The following is a 5489-nucleotide window of genomic DNA, read 5'->3' as shown; positions in this document are numbered from 1 at the left end:
AATGGAAACAGTGAGAAACTTTATTTTGGGGGGCTCCAAAATCACTGCAGATGGTGACTGCAGCCCTGAAATTAAAAGACACTTGCTCCTTGGAAGGAAAGCTATAACCAACCTAGACAGCATATTAAAAAGCAGAGACATTACTTTTCCAACAAAGGTCCATCTAGTCAAAGCCATTGCTTTTCCAGTAGTCATGTATGGATGTGAGAGTTGGACCATAAAGAAAGCTGAGCGCCGAAGAATCAATGCTGTTGAGCTGTGGTGTTGGAGATTCTTGTTGGAGGAGATTCTTGTTGGAGAAGTTTCTTGAGAGTCCCTTGGACTGCAAGGAGATCCAACCAGTCCATCCTAAAGGAAATCAGTCCTGAGTACTTATTGGAAGGACTGATGCTGAAGCTGAAACTCCAGTACTTTGGCCACCTGATAAAGACCCTGATGCTAGGAAATATTGAAGGCAGGAGGAGAAGGGGACAACAGAGGATGAGATGGTTGAATGGCATTACCGACTCATTGGACATGAATTTGAGCAAGCTCTGGGAGCTGGTGATGGACAGGGAAGCCTGGCGTGCTGCAGTCCATGGGGTCGCAAAGAGTTGGACACAACTGAGTGACTGAACTGAACTGAACTGAAGCATTTATCTAATACTGAAGAAGGGGAAGATACTAACTCATATATTTATTTATATACATATATATATAATTATGCACATATATAAACACATCCAGATATACATTTACTTATACTTTAGAAAATAGAAGGATAAAGCACATTTGTTTAATAGTTATCATAGGGGAAGCTAGAGATCAAAGTGGAGAGAATAAGAACAGAAGCTAGAACTGCTCTGAATATAACTGTATAGATTTGACATTAGAACCATGCAAATTCTTTACATAACTACAAAACAACTTTAGGTCAAAATTAAAAGAAAGCTACTCTTAAATGGAAAGCAAATGAAACAAACAAAATTCATTATGTATTGAATGAGAAGCATAGCCTGAGAGGAAACAATTCAAACAATTTAAAAACAGCAATATCACTGTGAACCATGGTGGGTTAGATCCTAAGAACAAGAATCACCTTAAAAATCTTAAACTGTTTTCAGAAATCATTCTGCTAGCAATGATATTAATGTCATCATTCTGAAACACAGATAGTAAAGCCAAAGTGATTATATTAATACTGCTTGGAGTCAAGATTTTAGGCAGAAGAGCAAAAATATACAAATACAAAATCAAAGAAGTTAAATAGCAGTCCTACAATACTAAGTCCAAATTCAAAATTTTAGCAGGAACTCATGATGTATTTTCTCCTAAATAATTTTTATCATTCTGTCCACTGAAACAGCCTAGAAACAATGACCAGCTCATAAGCAATGAGCAGCCCTAAAGCCATCTTGTGATCTTTAAACATCATTTCTCACAAAAAGAGCTAAGTCTCCTTGAAGAAATTGCTGACTCTTGGTCTGGAGCAGGAAATGTACAAAATGTACCTAGAACATTTGTCATAATGGACAGCAAAGAAGTTATCAAAACCCACTGGAGTTGTATTAAAAGAATTCAGCAAACAGAAAGAGGCTCTCAGAGGCAAAAAATGACTGAAATGAACTGAAAGACATCAAACATGTTTAAATCCATGAGGCTATAATTATACTCAACAACAAAAACTCATTGATCACCCTTGGAGGATGACTAAGAACCAAGTTATCATTACGAATCAGATCAGATCAGATCAGATCAGTGGCTCAGTCATGTCTGACTCTTTGCGACCCCATGAATCGCAGCATGCCAGGCCTCCCTGTCCAACACCAACTCCCGGAGTTCACCGAGACTCACGTCCATCGAGTCGGTGATGCCATCCAGCCATCTCATCCTCTGTCATCCCCTTCTCCTCCTGCCCCCAATCCCTCCCAGCATCAGAGTCTTTTCCAATGAGTCAACTCTTCGCATGAGGTGGCCAAAGTACTGGAGTTTCAGCTTCAGCATCATTCCTTCCAAAGAAATCCCAGGGCTGATCTCCTTCAGAATGGACTGGTTGGATTCCTTGCAGTCCAAGGGACTCTCAAGAGTCTTCTCCAACACCACAGTTCAAAAGCATCAATTCTTCGGCACTCAGCCTTCTTCACAGTCCAACTCTCACATCCATACATGACCACAGGAAAAACCATAGTCTTGACTAGACAGACCTTTGTGGGCTAAGTAATGTCTCTGCTTTGGAATATGCTATCTAGGTTGGTCATAACTTTCCTTCCAAGGAGTAAGCGTCTTTTAATTTCATGGCTGCAGTCACAATCTGCAGTGATTTTGGAGCCCAAAAAAATACAGTCTGACCCTGTTTCCACTGTTTCCCCATCTATTTCCCATGAAGTGATGGGACCGGATGCCATGATCTTCATTTTCTAATAGATAAGAATAAAGGACTTAACCTGCCTTTACTGTGCAAACTGTACCTTGGGGTAACCAAAGAGTTTTAAGGGAAACTTCCTCTTTATAGAAGACTTCCATCAAATAAATGAAGGAATGATATAATTAGACTATTATCACTTTGCAACCCCTAGTGAAAAATGAATCTATCAAAATGATGAACTATGACAAACAGACAACATGTCGCACCATTGCCCCTGAAAGAAGTACGCTTATGAAGATTTCTTGATAGAAAATTGTATCTATCAATAGATACAGCAGATCTATTGTATCTAATAGGTACAATAGAAACAGCAGATCAAACTTTCCATTCTAGACTGTAGGTCTAAAGAATTAGTCTACAGGAAATGCTGGTGAGAGGAACAAGTTACAGATGAAATGACACTCGGAGTTGCAAAATAGAAATACTCCAGGACAGATGACTCTGTTTCTTCCATGTATAAATTGAAAAGGAAAAAAGATTAAACAGTTATAGATTAAAAGAAAATTGAAAGAAGGCATGGACCAATTCTCTGTTGTGGTTTTGTTTTTTCATGCAGCATGGGAGATTTTAGCTCCCCAACCAGTGACCGAACCCAGGTCAGTGAGAGTTCAGAGTCCTAACCACCAGACTGCCAGGGAATTCCCCAAACCAATTCTTTTTTAAAAAAAGTTCTATAAATAGGTAAATTCCATTTTGGGGTGTGAAAATGGTGATGTGGTTTCAGTTCTTTAAGGGTTCTTATTTAGCGATATGTATAGAGCCATGGATGAAGTGATTTGCTGTCTTTAGATGTGCTTTGCAAGAATCCATTCTGGTTGTAAGGGAAGGTAGTGGGGTACAGGGCAGCAGAAATGAAACAAGACTAGGCACAAGCTAAGTACCAAGGCAATGGGGCAATGATGCCACATGGCAGTTTATTACATTATTCTATTTTTTTTTATTTTGACATGTTCTATTAGTAAACTTTAAAATGAGAACACTTTAGTTACACACACACATACACAGGCACACCCTGACTTTCCCTAACTTCTTATTCTTGTTTTGAGCAAAGGATCTGGGTCAATAAGGGGTGAGTGGTGGGTTTTTTGTTCAAACCATCGAGGCATTTATTTCTGTAGAGACAGTGTTGAGCACATTCTCAACTGGACAGTTTCCAGAGAAGACAGTTTCACCACAACACCATGTGCTGGCCCTCGTTTCACATTCTGAACCTGGCCCTTCAGAAAACGTAAATGAAGCCTCCTGAATTGGAAGGTAAACTTGGAGTTTAGAGCACTACAATATTAGTATTGAAACATAAGAACTGTTCTCCTTTGTTAGCATCTCAAGGATATAAGGGTCTCGACCAGTGGACACAGCGTGAAACACAAGTTGCACATCTGTAGACACAGGAGCTGGTGACCTGGAAGCAAAAGGGGTGCAGAAGGAAGGGGCAGGTTGTCTGACTTGAGGTTAGGTCTCAGTCATCTGCAGGTATCTTGGGGGTGTCTTTAGACTTGAGATTCTGTGTCTCCAATGGTCAGAGAAATCTGAGCTGATGGCAGGGTTACAAGCACTTAGATCCACTGCCATTCATGAATTATCATTCCAGACCAAGTACTAAGCGTTTCATATTCATTTCCTCCGTAAATCTTTACAGTTTCCCCTCTCCCATGGCACAGGCATTACCACCACACTTTTACAGGTAAGAAAAAGGAGGTTCGGAGAGGTTGAGTTATTCTCTCAACATCACACAGCCAGCAAGTGACTTCATTTGTCCTCTAACTTAGGGAATTCGGCCTTCAAAAACCTTCCCCCACTGTCTGGGTTTGGCAGGCTGCAGATGGTATTTTGTGGGCACCAATGCCCAGAGCATTTCCTGTGTGAAAATCCTGCCCACTGAAATAAGGACAACAGCACCACCAGGAAAAGGATGAACACCTGTTACCAAAGGCGAATGAGTTCAGAAGACAACTGATGCCTCAGTCACTTATCTGGGCAGCAAATCCAGGACAAAAACAGCCAGAAAACCCGGCAGGGGCTGGTGGGCACTGAGAAAGGAGAAAGTATGTTTCACAGCTCCTTTTCCCATCACCTTCTATCACTTTTAAATAAATTGACCACAAATGATATTTTATAGACACATGCAGCCTTCGTCTCTCGTGGCAAGTAATGCAGTAAAGTCTCATTTATTTAGCGTCCTGCTGATTAGCAAGTAGTGCACTGCCGTGTGTGAAAACAGACACATGGGAAGCTGCCATATAGCACATGGAGCTCAGCCCGAAGCTCTGTGGCGACCTAGATGGGTGCGGATGGGGGCAGGCTGGGAGAGGGCTCTAACAGGGAAGGGATACGTGATATAGCTGATTCATTTCATTGTACAGCAGAAGCTAACACAATGTTGTAAGCAACTATACTCCAATTAAAAAAAAAAAAACAGAAAGTAATGATACATACAGTGAGAACTGATGACTGTGAAGATGACCCAGAGGCAGAAAGATATCCTCAAGAGGTTTATGACCCACTAAAATGCTATTACATTCCAGAGGCAGAGCAATAAATATATCCTATTGAATTAAATGTATCTGACAACTGTTCAGCCGCATATGGTTATGTGAAATCTATATAACCAGAATACATGATTACCCAGAATAAACATGCTCTCTGAGCATGCTGGCTTTTCTGCCACTGGATAATGACAAACACAGCCTCCACCGTACATAGTTATTCTACCACATGAAGAGTTGAAGACAGATAAAACTGAACAGAACGAATCTGGCAGAAAATAACCAAGAAGCAGTCCTTTCAAAATGTATCATTTAGGACTTCCCTGGAGGTGCAGTGGTTAGGAATCCACCTGCCAATGTAGGGGACATGGGTTCTATCCCTGGTCAGGGAAGATTCCACGTGCCTCAGGGCAACTAAGCCCACACGCCACCACTACTGAAGCCCGAGTGTCCTAAAGCCTCGAGTGTCCCAGAGCTCAGCAACAAGAGCAGCCACCTAAATGAGAAGTCCACATACAACTAGAGCAGCCCTCACTCGCTGCAACTAGAGAAAGCCCATACACAGCAACAAAGTCCCAGCACAGTCAAAACTTAAAAAT

Source organism: Bison bison, unplaced genomic scaffold (genome assembly GCF_000754665.1).
Source record: "Bison bison bison isolate TAMUID 2011002044 unplaced genomic scaffold, Bison_UMD1.0 scf7180017863702, whole genome shotgun sequence".
Classification (NCBI taxonomy): domain Eukaryota; kingdom Metazoa; phylum Chordata; class Mammalia; order Artiodactyla; family Bovidae; genus Bison; species Bison bison.
Note: the sequence above shows the minus strand (reverse complement) of the source record.